Here is a 19,250-nt window from a genome sequence, read left to right on the forward strand (position 1 = left end):
TGCATCAGAAGCTAGCTGGATTGCTACAGCCATTACTGATACCCGAATGGAAGTGGGATAAACTTGACATGGATTTTATCACCGTATTGCCCAGGACTCATTCAGGCAATGACTCTATCTGGGTTGTAGTCGATCGTTTGACCAAAGTAGCTCATTTCATCCCGGTGAAGACCACCTATACGAGTGCTAAGTTGGCGAAGATATACATGACCAGGATCGTATGTCTACATGGAGTTCCGAGAACCATTGTATCAGATAGAGGAACCCAGTTCACTTCGAAGTTTTGGAATCAGTTGCATGAAACTTTGGGTACCAGGCTAGAGTTCAGTACAGCCTTTCATCCACAGATAGATGGACAGACCAAGAGAGTCAATCAGATTCTGGAGGACATGTTGAGAGCTTGTGCACTAGATTACGGATCTAGTTGGGACGACAATTTGCCGTATGCAGAGTTTTCTTATAACAAGAGTTATCAAGCCAGTTTGAAGATGGCCCCTTTCGAAGCTTTGTAGGAAGGAGGTGCAGGACACCGTTATCATGGGATGAAGTTGGAGATCGATTGTTGTTCGGACCAAATTTAATTAAGGACTCTTAAGAGAAGGTTAAGTTGATTCGCGACAGACTCAAGGTAGCCCAGTCCAGGCAGAAGAGTTATGCGGATTCTAAACGCAATGAGATAGTTTGTGAAGTCGGAGACAGAGTATACCTTCGTGTGTCCCCGCTTTGAGGAGTTAAGCGTTTTGGAGTCAAGGGAAAGCTACCACCACGTTTTGTGGGACCATACAAAGTTTTGGAATGCATGGGAGAAGTTGCCTACAAGCTGGAATTGCCAGAAGGATTGTCAGGAGTTCACGATGTGTTTCACGTTTCCCAGTTGAAGAAGTGTCACGCAGGGATGGGCGATATTCCTCTGAGAGATACAATGCCACTGGAAGCAATTCAGTTAGACAGTGATTTGACCTATGAAGAGAAGCCAGTCAAAATTCTCGAGTTTTCCAGTCGAGTTATTCGCAGCAAGGTTATCAAGTTTTGCAAAGTTCAGTGGAGCCACCATACCGCGGAGGAAGCCACCTGGGAGCGAGAAGAAGACCTCCGTAGAGACCACCCAAACCTTTTTGTTGACCAACCCAAATCTCGAGGGCGAGATTCATCTTAAGGGGGGTAGGTTTATAACATCCCAATTTTCAATTTGGATGTTATACGTAGATCATCACATGCATATCATATTTATTTTTGTTTTTTTGGTTGTGATCCTAGAAATCTTAAGCAACTCAAGGACCCAAGGAGAGAGTTGGAGGTTTCACAAAAATCATATTTGAATTTGATTCAAATTTGAAGAAAGGATCAATTTGATTTTATTATTTTCTCTCCAATTATTTCCAGTATTAAAATTAAACGAGAGAACATAATATGACTTCTTCAAATTAAGAGAAATATTGGAGAAAGAATTTTAAAATCAAATTATGAATTTGGTATTTTATTTGAATTAGAAAAATATGCATTTTTGAAAATTGCATTTTTAGGCCAGAAAAATGTTCACTTTGTTCTAAATATTTTATTTAGACGGCGAAATTATTTAAAAAAACGTTTTGCCCGACTAGGCCAAAGGCCCAGCCGAGCCGGCCCGCGCTGCCACTGACATCGCCGGAGCTCGGAGAGCTGAGCCGGACTCCCCTCGCCCTGACCCCTCCCGCAAGCAGCCGTCGCCCCTTCCCCTTTAAAAGTCGACCTGGGCCCCCCCTGGAGCCCCAAGTCACGCCGCCGCCGCCCGCCCTTGCCAGCGTCGCCGCTCGCCTCCCTGAGCCGCTGCCGCCGCTTGCCCGCTCGCTGCTAGTGCCGCCGCCGCTCGCCGCCGTAGGAGCCCCGCGCCACCACCCGCCGCCGCACCGCCGCCGAACGCCGCTGCTGTCACATCCCTAGTCTGGTATGACCTAGACTAGCTAGTCATTTGTGCATCATGTTTAAATTTCATTTAAATTTGAAATGAGGATTGGTGGAACCCTCAGAATCATTTTGAAAATGACCCAAATAAAAATTTCTCCAAAAGGGTCCAAGAAAATGCTCATGTTGCCCTCTGAAAATATTGGACAGAGATAAAAATCAAAACAATATTTTGAGGAGCTCATGGACATTTATTTTGGCCATTTGGATTAATTCGATAAATATTTGCATTGGAAAGATATTTCTATATATATGAAATATGGTCCAAAAATTGTGCCTTTTGTTGAGGAGCCCTGGAATAATACCCTTAGACCCTATGAAAATTGGCATAAGCAAATAAAATGGTTTAGTATTTTATTAAACCAAACAAATGTCAGAAAAAAAATAGAAAAGGGAATTAAAAAAAACAGGAAAACCTCACCTGTGCTTACCTGGGGCTCTCCCCTGCGCAGCCCAGCAGCCGCAGGACGGCCCAGCCAGGAGGTGGCCCAGCCCACCAGGCTCCCCCTCCTCTGTCGTCTTCTTTCCCGACAGGGGAACGGAGTGTGGCCGGCGCGCGCGCGCGCCACCGCGCCACGCCTCCTCCCTCCCTGCCTGCCTGTCCTCCCCTCGCCGCTCTGGATGGACTGCACGTCGCCACGCAGCCGCCCCGGTCCTTTTCCCCTCCCTCTCGCTCATCCCCTCCTCTGTCTCCCCCTCACTCCCACCGAACGCGGCCGCCACCGCCGACGATAACCACCATGGCCACAGCCACCCCTTCGCCCCTCGGTTGTGCCCACGAGCTCGCGACGTCGTCCTCGACCCCCTCACCGAACCACTACCCGCCGGAAGCCCTGCAGCGTCGACTTCGAGCTCTTCTTCAACCTTCGGCCGCCGGTGACCTCGTCTTCGATTCGCGCCGTCTAGGTCGTCCCCAGGCCCACTGAGCTGCGCTTCGACCTCCCAGTGAGCTCCTCCGTCGTTTCCCCCTAACCCCACGGCCTAGCGCTCGTTGTAGCACCACTTCCCATGATGCCTGAAGCACACCGCCGCACGAACTCGTCGCCGACGAGGCTCCGGTGGCCAATCGGCCCCGTGCATATGCCCGTTGGCTTTGTGGGAGCCTGCAGAACGCGTTGTTGCTACCCGTTGATCCTCCCGTGCACGGTGGCGCCGTTTTCATCGGCGCCCGAACTCCGGCGACCGCCAAAGTCGTCGCCGGCGACGTCTCCGGCCACCCCGAGCTCAACCATCACCACCAAGAGCTGCGGCTCGTTCCCAGGAGCTCGTAGATGCTCTCCGCCTCCCGTTTGGTGGCCGTAACGTGCAAATGCACTTCCTCTGCCGCGCTCGGCCTCGCCGGTGGCTAAACGCCGGCGAGTTGACCGGGTTTGACCCCCTAGGGTCGCTGACCAGTGGGCCCGACCCCCCCTAACCTTTTAATTAAATTAAATTAACCCCTGTTAACCCCCCTGTCACTGACGTGTGGATCCCACACGTCAGGTTTGACCCTGGACAGCCGCGTTGACCACTGACGTCGTGCTGACGTCATGCTGACGCAATTATTTATTTTCTGGAATTAAAATAATTCAGAAAATCCAGAAAATGATTTAAACTTCAAAAATTCATAACAATTCAACCGTAGCTCAGATTTAAATAATTTATATATGAAAAATTATCAGAAAAATGCAATCTTTCCATCTGTACTAGTTTCATGCATGAAAAACCAACTTATACATGCTGAATATGAGGAAACACATTATGGCATATCAAGAGACTTAATTTAGTAATGCATTTGAACCTTTGGTTCAAATGGACTTCAAACCAAATGTTTACTAGTTGCATTAGCTCAACAACATCACATCTACATGCCATGTTCATGCATCATATTGTTGCATATGATTGTGTATTGATTGCCGGCACCGTTCCTTCTCGATAGGTCCTACTCCGGAGTCGTTCCAGAGTACCTGTCTGTGAAGCAGTGCCTCCCTTGTTGATTTACCAGGCAAGCAAACCCCCTTGTTCATTTCGATAAAACCCTACTCTCTCGCTCCTGCTCTCAGTTATTTCATTAGGACAACAACGATTCATCTGCTACTTTGTGCTGCGGTAGTTGAACCCATTCCTCTGCATGACCTGTCATTGCCACAGTAAATAGTTGAAACCCACTAGCATGTGTAGGAGTTGATTGAAGCCACTGATGTGTTCCTACCATGCTATGCCTGCTATTGCTTAGAGTTGTGTCAGGTCTGGTTCATTGAGAATGAATTGGAATGTTACGGTATGTTCTGATGCTGAGAGTTAAGTGTGTGAACACGATTTGGTAAAGATAGCGGTGAGAGGCCATGTAGGAGTACATGGTGGGTTGTCTCACTGGAACCGTCCTTAAGCACTGAGTTCTATGTATGTTGTCCAATGACTCGATACTACCACACATTGGGCTCCGGGCGCTCCAAGCCCTCTCGACTTATTAATCAACTTGATCTCTGTCCAGGAGTCGCAACTAGTTTCTGGTGTTTGTAGGTAGTGTTAGTAGTCTACCAAGTGGCACCCGGCCAGGTGGGCTTGGGACAGACTAGGCACCAGTGGCACGGTGTACCAAGCGTAGATCCATCTGGCGAGGTGGGCTTGGGAACCCTGCACACATCGTTTGGGGCCGTGAGTGAAACCCCGGCCGGATCTCCTTGCGGATGGAACCCGAATAGGCGATAAACCTGGATTAGAGTCTTGTGTGGTTAGTCAGGTCGTGGCCGACACCCTCGCCAGGCTTCCGCTTGAAGGTTGCCGAGATACATGACGTGTACATGGCGGTAAGTGGCGAGAGCGTGTGTGAAGAAGTACACCCCTGCAGGGTTAACATGATCTATTCGAATAGTCGGGTCCGCGGTTATGGACTTCTTGGATGCTTACATGGTACATAGACAACTTGAAGTGGATACTATAAAATGCTCAAGACAAGTGTGAGTGCTATGGATGGCCTTCTCGTAGGGAGACGGGGATGAATCCATAGTAGTGTATTGTGTGGTGAGTAGTGGACTCGTGTACGTTGTTTCACCTCCAGAGTTTCTGGTAGTCGTAGAACAGGATAGCCACAGAGTCAAAGCTGGCTTGCTGCAACTAAACCCCCCGTTACCCTCTTGATACAAGTGCATGTATGATAGGATCTGATGTAAGTCTTGCTGAGTACCTTTGTACTCATGTTGCTTTATTTATGTTTTTGCAGCGGAGACTTCGGTCTTACTAGTGTTCTCGTGGACTTCGACTAGTAGCTAGTACCTCAGCTACGATCTTGAGCGGATGTTGTGGATAGTCAGGCTCTTCAGCCTTTTTCATTTGTAAATGTCTGTACCCAGACATGTAATGCTTCCGCTTGTTGCTTGTATGCTCTGTATGACGGGTCTTGTGACCCCTGTTTGCAATAAATGCTATGACGGCTCTTCTGAGCCTTTATCTATATAAGTTGTTGAGTTATGCTGTGATGCCATGTTGTACAGCACATACTTGCATGTTATGCGTACGTGTAATGTGTATTGCTATGTGTGGGATCTGACTATCTAGTTGTTTATCCTTAGTAGCCTCTCTTACCGGGAAATGTCTCCTAGTGCTTCCACTGAGCCCTGGTAGCTTGCTACTGCTCCGGAACACTTAGTCTGGCCGGCATGTGTCCTTCTTCGATCCTGTGTCTGTCCCTTCGGGGAAATGTCACGCGATGAATACCGGAGTCCTGCTAGCCCGCTACAGCCCGGTTCACCGGAGTCCTGTTAGCCCAGTGCTACAGCCTGGATTCACTCGCTGATGACCGACACGTTCGATGCTGGGTCATGGATGCCTGTCCCGGTAAGTTAGTGCCACTTTGGGTTTACGACTAGCCATGTCAGCCCGGGCTCTTTATCATAAGGATGCTAGCGACACCATCATATACGTGTGCCAAAAGGCGCAAACGGTCGCGGGCAAAAGTAAGGCGACACCCGTGGGGATACCGTGCGTGAGGCCGCAAAGTGATATGAGGTGTTACATGCTGGATCGATGTGGCATTGAGTCGGGGTCCTGACAGCGTTGGTATCAGAGCCTGACTGCCTGTAGGTTTACCAAGCCATACTGGTCGAAGTTGAGTCTAGAAAATCTTTAGTTATGTAAGGGAATTGTTTGTGGGTTGGAACGTAAGGCTCTTTTACTCCTTATACCTCATGACCTTCTGATCTGAGTCGTCCTATCTTTCCGACGGGGTTAAGGAACTAGGCTTCTCTTCTGTCTATCAGGATCACGTGTTACTACTCCGTAGTTCCATAGGATTGGTTGATCAGAGTCATACCCCAGTTTTGAGTATTTCCGGTGTAGTCTGTTTAGTATGATCTCAGAACCTTGAGTATGTTACCACCCCATTTTTAGTAGGATGTCTCATTCTGAGCATTTTACTGCCGTTATGCTGCCGAAATTTCCCTAGGAGTTCGAGAGATACTAATTCCTTGTCCTACATTCTACAGTCCATAGTTAATGTTGATTTCGTCCTTGGTTTCGTTTCTCAGGATGTCATCAGCTAAGAGAAGTTCCGTTGCTCGTAGCCAGAACCACGAAGATGGTAGGGATGAGGATCCTCCTGATCAGCCTTCGTTGACAGAGTTCATGCTAGAGATGGAGAGGAACAAGCGTGAGTCCAACCGCTTGTTGGCACGTATCGAGGAGAACACCGCACATCAGTCCAATAAGCCTGTGACCATTCATGACTTCATTCGCTTGCACCCACCTACCTTCCATCATTCCATCGGGCCACTCGATGCAGATGACTGGCTCCGTAGCATCACTCATAAGCTGCATTCCGCGAGCGTAGCCGAAAGTGACAAGGTCACCTATGCTGCACACCACCTGGAAGGTCCTGCTAGTCTTTGGTGGCAGAACTATGAGGCTATGCTTCCAGCTGGCCAGACTTCCACCTGGAGGGATTTCGTTGAGGCTTTTCGCGAGCATCACATTCCCCAGGCCCTCCTTGATCGCAAGAGAGAAGAGTTCTGTAGCTTCACCCAGGATAAAATGGCTGTTGATGCTTACAGCCGAGAGTTTGAGAACCTCGCCCGCTATGCTACAGAAGAGGTGTCCACGGACGCCAAGAAGCAGGCAAGGTTCCGGAAGGGTCTCAACCCCAAGTTGCGTCGTGATCTCCATCTGCATCATTGTGGTACATTCCAAGCCCTTGTGAACAAGGCCATTAATGCAGAGACAGCTCAACTCACTTACGAGGAGTCTCGTAAGCACACTCGTGCTTTGGGATCTTCCTCCGGTTCTAGTTCTCAGAAGCGCCGGATTTGGGTTCCAAACTCCGCTCTTCCACCCAAATATGTATCGAGGCCATCTTGTGTGGCACCTCATCAAGTTCAGCAGTATGCTCCACCCAGGCCTATTGGTGGACCGCCTTCTAATACAGGTCCACATCCTACCTCCAAGATTTGCTACAAGTGCGGAGAGCCAGGCCACATTGCCCGTCTTTGCACTCAGTCCAGAGTTGCTCCACCCCAGCCCGAGAAGTCTATTGGCCATGGTAAGCCATCACGCAAGATGATCAGTGCCAAGTCAGCTCCCACTGAACATGGACGTGTGCATCACGTCTCAGCTAAAGCCGCTCATGATGATCCAGATGTCGTTCTTGGTACACTCCTTGTCAACTGTCATCCGGCATCGGTTTTGTTCGATACTGGAGCGTCTCATTCCTTCATTTCTGAAAGCTATGCCCGCTTGCACGACATGTCATTTTGTGATATGCCCTCTCCACTACTTATTCAAACTCCTGGATCCAAATGGCAAACTTCTAGGATAAGTTATGGCAATGAAATCCTTGTGGACAGACTTGCATTCCTTGCCTCCTTGATATCTCTCAAGTCTTCGGATATTAACATCATCTTGGGTATGGACTGGATGACAGCTCATCATGCCAAGATTGATTGTTTCACCAGGTCTGTTCAGCTCACACACCCATCTGGCAAGATAGCCATTGTCTCCACTAGAGTTGCAAAGCGTCAGCTCTATTCCCTTAATGCCAGCCCTTCTCCAGACCTTGAAGTTATCCCGGTAGTCCGTGACTTTCCGGATGTCTTTCCAGAGGAACTGCCAGGTGTTCCACCTGACAGAGATGTAGAGTTCGTCATAGACCTTATCCCAGGAACAGCTCCAATCTCCCGGAGACCCTACAAGATGGCACCCTTAGAACTAGCCGAGCTTAAGAAACAACTCGATGAGTCCTTGCAAAAGGGTTTCATCCGTCCTAGTTCTTCTCCTTGGGCTTGCCCCGTCCTCTTTGTCAAGAAGAAAGACGGTACGGACCGGATGGTCGTTGATTATCGTCCCGTTAATTTGGTCACGATAAAGAACAAGTATCCGCTCCCCAGGATCAACGACCTGTACGATCAACTCGCTGGATCCTCAGTCTTCTCCAAGATGGATTTAAGATTAGGCTACCATCAAATCAAGATCAGAAACGGGGACATTCCCAAGACAGCTTTTGTCACTCGTTATGGCCAGTACGAGTACACCGTCATGTCCTTCGGCCTAACCAACGCCCCAGCCACATTCTCCCGCTTGATGAACTCGATCTTCATGGAGTACTTAGATAAGTTCGTCGTGGTTTACCTCGATGATATTCTTATCTACTCGAAGAACGAGGAAGAGCATGCCGAACATCTTAGACTTGTGTTAGAAAAACTTAGAGAGCATCGCCTTTATGCCAAGTTCTCCAAGTGTGAATTTTGGTTGTCAGAAGTGACCTACTTAGGTCACGTAATCTCTGGTAAGGGCATTGCTGTCAATCCCGAGAGAGTTCAGGCTGTTCTCGATTGGACTCCACCTGAGACCGTTAAACAAGTTAGGAGTTTCCTTGGTCTAGCCAGCTATTGTCGCCGCTTTGTTGAAAACTTCTCCAAAGTAGCCAAACCCCTCACGGAACTTCTCAAGAAAGATAAAAAGTTTGAGTGGTCCCCACAGTGTGAGTACAGTTTTCAGGAACTGAAAAGGCGCCTGACTTCTGCTCCCATACTTGTGCCACCGGATTTCACTAAAGACTTTATTATCTACTGCGATGCCTCACGACAGGGACTAGGTTGCATTCTTATGCAGGATCGTCATGTGATTGCCTATGCATCTCGACAGTTGCATCCACATGAGGATAATTATCCCACACATGATCTAGAGCTTGCAGCCGTAGTCTATGCACTCAAGACCTGGCGACATTACCTCCTTGGTAAACGTTGCAAGATCTACACCGATCATCAGAGTCTCAAGTATATCTTCACCCAACCAGATTTGAACCTTAGGCAAAGACGTTGGTTGGAGTTAATCACCGATTATGATCTAGGGATTACCTACACCCCAGGCAAAGCCAATGTCATGGCTGATGCTCTAAGCCGTAAATCCTATTGCAATAATCTCATGTTGCAGCAAGGCCAACCACTTCTCCATGAGGAATTCTGTAAGCTTAATCTTCACATAGCTCCTCGCGGTTTTCTTTCCACCTTGGTGGCGAAACCTACCCTTGTGGATCTTATCATAGAAGCCCAGAAGCATGATACGGGGATTACCCGGATCAAGAGAAACATTGCCAAGGGTATTGCTGGTAGTTTCTCTATGGATGATCGTGGTGTTGTTTTCTTTGAGAATCGCTTGGTGGTTCCCAAGAAGCAACATCTTCGACAATTGATTCTTAAGGAGGCGCATGAATCTCCTCTCACAATTCATCCCGGTAGTACTAAGATGTATCAGGATCTACGCCAGAGGTTCTGGTGGACTAGGATGAAGAGAGAAATCGCTGAGTTCATTGCTAACTGTGACGTTTGTCGTCGCGTTAAGGCAGAGCATCAAAGGCCTGCTGGCACCCTTCAGCCTTTAGCTATTCCTGAGTGGAAATGGGATAAAGTTGGTATGGACTTCATTACCGGCTTTCCCAGGACCAAGAAAGGGAATAACGCTATCTTCGTAGTCGTTGATCGTCTTTCCAAAGTGGCTCACTTCCTTCCTGTTCGGGAAAGTATCACTGCTGGTCAGCTTGCTGACTTATATATTTCTCGAATAGTGTCACTTCATGGTGTTCCACTAGAGATCAATTCAGACCGTGGCAGTCTTTTCACTTCTCATTTCTGGGAGAGTTTCCAAACTGCCATGGGAACCCATCTTTCTTTCAGTACCGCTTTCCACCCTCAGTCGAGTGGTCAGGTGGAACGGGTCAATCAAATTCTCGAAGACATGCTTAGAGCTTGCGTTATCTCCTTCGGTATGGATTGGGAGAAATGTCTTCCTTTCGCCGAGTTTGCTTATAACAATTGCTACCAATCCAGCCTCAAGCAAGCTCCTTTTGAGGTTCTCTATGGACGAAGATGTCGAACACCTTTGAACTGGTCAGAAACCGGTGAAAGACAATTCTTTGGACCGGATATGATCCAGGAGGCAGAAGAGCAAGTTCGCATCATTCGTGAGAATTTGAAAACAGCCCAGTCTCGTCAGAAAAGTCAGTACGATCGTCATCATAAGGATATGACTTATGAAATTGGCGACCAAGCTTACCTTCGGGTTACTCCTTTAAAGGGTACCCATCGTTTCGGTATCAAGGGCAAGTTGGCTCCTCGTTACATTGGCCCCTTTCGCATTCTCGCTAAACGAGGAGAGGTTGCCTACCAATTGGAACTACCCCCACATCTTTCTCGAGTTCATGATGTCTTCCACGTCTCTCAACTCAGGCGTTGCTTCTCGGATCCTATCCGTGGAGTGGACCACGAAACGCTTGATCTCCAAGATAACCTCACATACCGAGAGTACCCAGTTCGCATTCTTGATCAAGCAGAGCGTGTCACTCGACGTCAGAACATCAAGTTTCTCAAAGTTCAGTGGTCTCATCATTCCGAGAGAGAAGCTACTTGGGAGCGAGAAGATCGTCTTCGACTGGAGTACCCCGCTTTCTTCCGTCGACCCCTGAATCTCGGGACGAGATTCTGTCAAGTGGGGGCGAGTTGTCACATCCCTAGTCTGGTATGACCTAGACTAGCTAGTCATTTGTGCATCATGTTTAAATTTCATTTAAATTTGAAATGAGGATTGGTGGAACCCTCAGAATCATTTTGAAAATGACCCAAATAAAAATTTCTCCAAAAGGGTCCAAGAAAATGCTCATGTTGCCCTCTGAAAATATTGGACAGAGATAAAAATCAAAACAATATTTTGAGGAGCTCATGGACATTTATTTTGGCCATTTGGATTAATTCGATAAATATTTGCATTGGAAAGATATTTCTATATATATGAAATATGGTCCAAAAATTGTGCCTTTTGTTGAGGAGCCCTGGGATAATACCCTTAGCCCCTATGAAAATTGGCATAAGCAAATAAAATGGTTTAGTATTTTATTAAACCAAACAAATGTCAGAAAAAAAAATAGAAAAGGGAATTAAAAAAAACAGGAAAACCTCACCTGTGCTTACCTGGGGCTCTCCCCTGCGCAGCCCAGCAGCCGTAGGCCGGCCCAGCCAGGAGGTGGCCCAGCCCACCAGGCTCCCCCTCCTCTGTCGTCTTCCTTCCCGATAGGGGAACGGAGTGTGGCCGGCGCGCGCGCGCGCCACCGCGCCACGCCTCCTCCCTCCCTGCCTGCCTGTCCTCCCCTCGCCGCTCTGGATGGACCGCACGTCGCCACGCAGCCGCCCCGGTCCTTTTCCCCTCCCTCTCGCTCATCCCCTCCTCTGGCTCCCCCTCACTCCCACCGAACGCGGCCGCCGCCGCCGACGAGAACCACCACGGCCACAGCCACCCCTTCGCCCCTCGGTTGTGCCCACGAGCTCCGCGACGTCATCCTCGACCCCCTCACCGAACCACGCCCCGCCGGAAGCCCTGCAGCGTCGACTTCGAGCTCTTCTTCAACCTTCGGCCGCCGGTGACCTCGTCTTCGATTCGCGCCGTCTAGGTCGTCCCCAGGCCCACTGAGCTGCGCTTCGACCTCTGAGTGAGCTCCTCCGTCGTTTCCCCCTAACCCCACGGCCTAGCGCTCGTTGTAGCACCACTTCCCATGATGCCCGAAGCACACCGCCGCACGAACTCGTCGCCGACGAGGCTCCGGTGGCCAATCGGCCCCGTGCATATGCCCGTTGGCTTTGTGGGAGCCTGCAGAACGCGTTGTTGCTACCCGTTGATCCTCCCGTGCACGGTGGCGCCGTTTTCATCGGCGCCCGAACTCCGGCGACCGCCAAAGTCGTCGCCGGCGACGTCTCCGGCCACCCCGAGCTCAACCATCACCACCAAGAGCTGCGGCTCGTTCCCAGGAGCTCGTAGATGCTCTCCGCCTCCCGTTTGGTGGCCGTAACGTGCAAATGCACTTCCTCCGCCGCGCTCGTCCTCGCCGGCGGCTAAACGCCAGCGAGTTGATCGGGTTTGACCCCCCAGGGTCGCTGACCAGTGGGCCCGACCCCCCCTAACCTTTTAATTAAATTAAATTAACCCCTGTTAACCCCCCTGTCACTGACGTGTGGATCCACACGTCAGGTTTGACCCTGGACAGCCGCGTTGACCACTGACGTCGTGCTGACGTCATGCTGACGCAATTATTTATTTTCTGGAATTAAAATAATTCAGAAAATCCAGAAAATGATTTAAACTTCAAAAATTCATAACAATTCAACCGTAGCTCAGATTTAAATAATTTATATATGAAAAATTATCAGAAAAATGCAATCTTTCCATCTGTACTAGTTTCATGCATGACAAACCAACTTATACATGCTGAATATGAGGAAACACATTATGGCATATCAAGAGACTTAATTTAGTAATGCATTTGAACCTTTGGTTCAAATGGACTTCAAACCAAATGTTTACTAGTTGCATTAGCTCAACAGCATCACATCTACATGCCATGTTCATGCATCATATTGTTGCATATGATTGTGTATTGATTGCCGGCACCGTTCCTTCTCGATAGGTCCTACTCCGGAGTCGTTCCAGAGTACTTGTCTGTGAAGCAGTGCCTCCCTTGTTGATTTACCTGGCAAGCAAACCCCCTTGTTCATTTCGCTAAAACTCTACTCTCTCGCTCCTGCTCTCAGTTATTGCATTAGGACAACAACGATTCATCTGCTACTTTGTGCTGCGGTAGTTGAACCCATTCCTCTGCATGACCTGTCATTGCCACAGTAAATAGTTGAAACCCACTAGCATGTGTAGGAGTTGATTGAAGCCACTGATGTGTTCCTACCATGCTATGCCTGCTATTGCTTAGAGTTGTGTCAGGTCTGGTTCATTGGGAATGAATTGGAATGTTACGATATGTTCTGATGCTGAGAGTTAAGTGTGTGAACACGATTTGGTAAAGATAGCGGTGAGAGGCCATGTAGGAGTACATGGTGGGTTGTCTCACTGGAACCGTCCTTAAGCACTGAGTTCTATGTATGTTGTCCAATGACTCGATACTACCACACATTGGGCTCCGGGCGCTCCAAGCCCTCTCGACTTATTAATCAACTTGATCTCTGTCCAGGAGTCGCAACTAGTTTCTGGTGTTTGTAGGTAGTGTTAGTAGTCTACCAAGTGGCACCCGGCCAGGTGGGCTTGGGACAGACTAGGCACTAGTGGCACGGTGTACCAAGCGTAGATCCATCCGGCGAGGTGGGCTTGGGAACCCTGCACACATCGTTTGGGGCCGTGAGTGAAACCCCGGCCGGATCTCCTTGCGGATGGAACCCGAATAGGCGATAAACCTGGATTAGAGTCTTGTGTGGTTAGTCAGGTCGTGGCCGACACCCTCGCTAGGCTTCCGCTTGAAGGTTGCCGAGATACATGACGTGTACATGGCGGTAAGTGGCGAGAGCGTGTGTGAAGAAGTACACCCCTGCAGGGTTAACATGATCTATTCGAATAGCCGGGTCCGCGGTTATGGACTTCTTGGATGCTTACATGGTACATAGACAACTTGAAGTGGATACTATAAAATGCTCAAGACAAGTGTGAGTGCTATGGATGGCCTTCTCGTAGGGAGACGGGGATGAATCCATAGTAGTGTATTGTGTGGTGAGTAGTGGACTCATGTACGTTGTTTCACCTCCAGAGTTTCTGGTAGTCGTAGAACAGGATAGCCACAGAGTCAAAGCTGGCTTGCTGCAACTAAACCCCCCGTTACCCTCTTGATACAAGTGCATGTATGATAGGATCTGATGTAAGTCTTGCTGAGTACCTTTGTACTCATGTTGCTTTATTTATGTTTTTGCAGCGGAGACTTCGGTCTTACTAGTGTTCTCGTGGACTTCGACTAGTAGCTAGTACCTCAGCTACGATCTTGAGCGGATGTTGTAGATAGTCAGTCTCTTCAGCCTTTTTCATTTGTAAATGTCTATACCCAGACATGTAATGCTTCCGCTTGTTGCTTGTATGCTCTGTATGACGGGTCTTGTGACCCCTGTTTGCAATAAATGCTATGACGGCTCTTCTGAGCCTTTATCTATATAAGTTGTTGAGTTATGCTGTGATGCCATGTTGTACAGCACATACTTGCATGTTATGCGTACGTGTAATGTGTATTGCTATGTGTGGGATCTGACTATCTAGTTGTTTATCCTTAGTAGCCTCTCTTACCGGGAAATGTCTCCTAGTGCTTCCACGGAGCCCTGGTAGCTTGCTACTGCTCCGGAACACTTAGTCTGGCCGGCATGTGTCCTTCTTCGATCATGTGTCTGTCCCTTCGGGGAAATGTCACGCGATGAATACCGGAGTCCTACTAGCCCGCTACAGCCCGGTTCACCGGAGTCCTGTTAGCCCAGTGCTACAGCCTGGATTCACTCGCTGATGACCGACACGTTCGATGCTGGGTCATGGATGCCTGTCCCTGTAAGTTAGTGCCACTTTGGGTTTACGACTAGCCATGTCAGCCCGGGCTCTTTATCATATGGATGCTAGCGACACCATCATATACGTGTGCCAAAAGGCGCAAACGGTCCCGGGCAAAAGTAAGGCGACACCCGTGGGGATACCGTGCGTGAGGCCGCAAAGTGATATGAGGTGTTACATGCTGGATCGATGTGGCATTGAGTCGGGGTCCTGACAGCGTAAATGATTCTGAGGGTTCCACCAATCCTCATTTCAAATTTAAATGAAATTTAAACATGATGCACAAATGACTAGCTAGTCTAGGTCATACCAGACTAGGGATGTGACAACTGCCGAACGCGCCGGAATCCCGTCGGAGCCGCCGCCTGCCGCCGTTGACCGGTATAAAACCGCCCTGGTTCGCCGGTTCACTTTGGTTTTTTTTTTTGGTTTTTCAGATCGGTTTTTCTTGGGTTATTTTATTTAGCGGACGTTCGTCTGTCCGTTCGTTTAAACGAACGTTATTCATTGGATTAGTTCAGATAGCGAACGTTCGTTCGTTAGTTTTTTCTTTTTAGTTTATTTTCGGCCAGGGGCTTATCCGTGATTATTTTTATCGTGAATTAGCCCCTGATCTTTAAACTCGCATAACTTTTTACTAGTTTATGCAAATTAGATGGAACCAGCGCCAAAATCTTCGTATCATTCTATTATTTCTAGTTAACCAACTTGAACATGATTTTGGTACTGTAAAACTTGACTTTAGTCCAGATTAGTAAACGATCTTGTTTCGTTTGTGTTTTGAGTTTCGTTGCTCCGTTTGAGTTGAATCTTTTTGCCAATCGTAGCTAATCACATGTACCTACTGTTAAGATATAATTCACATGTTAATATTGCTGTTAGGTTTTGACTTTTGTTAGTTTAAGGTGTTTGCTTGTTTCGTGTTCGATTTGGATCTTTTCTCGGTTTTTCTCGTGTTTCGTTTTAGTGATTGTTTATGTATGCTATTGTTCGTTTAAGCTAGATTACCCGGAGTGCGAAGCTTGTTACTATGAATCTCTAGAGTTTGCAGATCATCAGCAAGGCAAGTTACACTTTGATCATATCTTTTATACCTAGTTTTCACTATGCATTTGTATTTCCCCAGAAATATTTGCATTGGTAGGATTGGGAACATGTGGTTTGGTTGTAGTGCTTGAGGTAGGAACCTAATACCTTTTGATCACCCCGGGAATATATGTTATGCTTATTATTGCTTAGCCATGCTCGTAGACGAGGATTGGATCATGATCCACACATGGAAATTTGAGAGTTATTTAATCATGGATAACTTTAAGGTGGCAACTTTAATACACATCTGGGTGGATTGGTTGAGGCACCTGGTGATGCGGAGCATCCCACGTTCATCCCCATGTACACTGTGACTACTCTCCAAGCCCCAAGAGGACATATGAAGAGACCTCGAACATACGCCATTGGACACAAGGTGAATTCACTCCTCTTCGAACCGTCACTTTCCGCATATGAGACATGGCTACTACCTCATGCATGGACCTTGCATATACTCAGGTACAACCAAGATGACCATGGAGAATCCAAGGACCAAGGCCAAGCATGGCAGAGGAGAAGGAGGAAGAAGAACATACAAGACAGGAGTTTCCCGGATGATCCGGACCCCCGGCCGAATGATCCGGACCGAGCCCGGACGATCCGGACGACCACCCGGACGATCCGGCTAACTGCATCGAAGACACCCGAAGGTTTCTCCTGAAGCCAGATCATCCGAACGGTCGCCCGGATCATCCGGACCCCCGACACCCGGATCATCCGGGCCACCATCCGGATCATCCGGACCATGCCTGCGCGCGTGACTTGGGCCGACGCCTGTCTACCCCTTCGCCCCTCACTTACCCCTTTGTGGCTTAAACTATATATACTCCTCCCCCTCCTCCATTTGAGGGTTAGCAAAGGATTAGCTCATTTGAGATAGAGCTTTGCTCATCCATACGGATCTCCTCCTCGTGAGAGACCGCGACCTCTTCGGAGAAGATCCACCATGGATTCAAGACCCCTTTACGGGAAGATCCCTCGTGGATTCAAGACCTCCTCTCGGAGATGAGCTACCGTCACTTGTATCGTCCTTTGTTGGATTTGGCCTGTGAATCTCTTTGTGTTCCTTGGATCTAGCACATGTGTGATCATATTCGTGTTGGTTGAGTGTTTCTCTCGTTTTCCCCCATGATTTCCCTCATGTTCTTCCGCGCGTTCTTCGTGTTCCTCGTAGGGATCCACTCCAAACGTGAAAGATCGGCCCCTAGGGTTCCGCCCTACATCATCTTGGTATCATGAGCCACGTTGATCACATTTTTGGAGCCCCTACCCTTTGTTTTCTAGCTTGATTTTGTTGATTTCATCCTAAATCCGAAAATCCACACCAAAAATAGCCCACAAATATTTTTTCTGATTTGTTGGTTTTGATGATGTTTTGTTGATTTTGATCCGTAGATTTTCTTGGTTTCACGTGGATCTAGCATTTCCCCAAGTTTCCCCACCTTCCATCCACGAAATCTTCGCAATTTTGCCTCTGAAATCATCATTTTCCGCCCAAAAATTCGTCGCCGAGAGGAAATCCCGAGCAGTTTGTCCTGCCCGGATCATCCGGACCTTCTCCCGGATCATCCGGACACATCCTGGATCAGCTGGGCCCTCTCCCGGACGTCCAGATAACCCACGCACCCGAATACCCGTACTGGAGCTGACGAACCCGGATCATCCGGATGTACTCCCGGATCATCCGGACATAACCTGGATGAGCTGGGCCTCCTCCCGGATGTCCAGTTAACCTTGAAACTGACTTGGCTGAAATTTTGTTTTGGCCATAACTAATTCATTCGGAGTCCGTTTTTTGACGTCCGTTCTTAAGCTCATTTTGAAGCTAGTGACATCCCCCATCCCACAAAAATACCACCACCATCATTTGACTCCATCATATTTTGTGAATTTTGGCATCTTTGCCTAGGGCTTCCACCACATCATCTGCATTACCACCACCGACTTCCGCAACCTAACCCATTGTGATCCATATAGCATTAGTGGTTGCTTGAGTAGTGATTCGAGTCTCCTAAGGTGTTTCGGCTACTTAGGGACGTTTGCTTCTTCATCAACCACCACCACCACTTTCGCATAACCTTGCCGACCATACACTTCCACCAAACCAACTTAACCCAATTGTTGTTCGAGCTTGTTTGAGTTGTGGCTTGTGTCTCCTAAGGTGTTTCGGCTACTTAGGGACGACAACTTCAACTCCGACTCGTGTATAGCCCATCATTCCACTTCCGCATTGCCAAGTGCAAACCACCACCGCTATTCCGCTACCACCATTTTACATTTGCCTTTGGAGATTTTGAGTTTGCGGTTTTTCCGTTTCCTAGGGTGTTTTGGCTAACTAGGAATGGGTCAACATCGGCAACACCACCTCTCATCATCGCCAAGGACGGTAACCTCGACGACGCCATTGTATATTCCCCTTGCCATTGCATTGATAACCCCTAGCCCATTTTGCGTTACTTGCCTATCGAGACTAGCCATTTGAGTATTGTCGGCAACGTTACTTGTGCACATTAGTGATCCGTACCTTCCATTGCATACATACCATATCATATTGGTATCATCATATCATATCTTGTGTCACTAGTTTGTTCTCACATATATACAATTGCTATCTTGGTTTGTGGATTGTGCAAAAGTGGCCATACAAAAAAAAGAATAAAGCTTTTAAGCAAAAGAGAAAGAGCAAAGAAGCTTGTAAGCAAGTGCCATAGCATCATACCACATTGCATAAGATTGTCATATCCGATCATCTTGGATCATCTTGAGAGAAACACCGGGAACCATACACATAGCATACTTGGGATAGAAAGTTTATCCATTTTGCATCTTATAGGTTGTGCACAAGTGTCGTATCCGCCTATTGAGCAATCGTACTAGCTTCTCTCTTGAGTTGTGCAACTCGAGCATTTTCCGTGGATTCCACATTTTGTGCTCATTCCTTGGTTGCATGACCCCATTTATCTATCTGTGTGTGTGTGTGTTTTCGTGTGCCACATATTGCTATTGGTCTACTTGTTTAGCTTGCGAATTTGTGAATCTCTTTCAACATTATTGACTCTTGCTAACATTTTGCATTAAATTTTTGTGCCACTATCCTCACCGAGCTCCACCATAAGCTTTACTTATGTAGGTGTGAGAACCGACAAGAATTGGTACCAATTGTGCTATTTCCTTGTTACACATTTGAGTGATCATTGATCCATCTTCAACATTGGTCAAGGTACATTTGTTATAGTTCTTCTCTTTCTCCCACTCATATTTGCTCGAGTCTTGTGATGGATAGGCAAGGCATCTCCTCTCCGGTCTACGACAACAACGACGGTGTGAACAACTACATCTCCAGAGCGTCCATCTTCGATCTACAACGACAAATGCAAGGCGCAAAATCAAGATTGTGAGAGCGC

This window comes from Triticum dicoccoides, chromosome 1B (genome assembly GCF_002162155.2).
Source record: "Triticum dicoccoides isolate Atlit2015 ecotype Zavitan chromosome 1B, WEW_v2.0, whole genome shotgun sequence".
NCBI lineage: Eukaryota > Viridiplantae > Streptophyta > Magnoliopsida > Poales > Poaceae > Triticum > Triticum dicoccoides.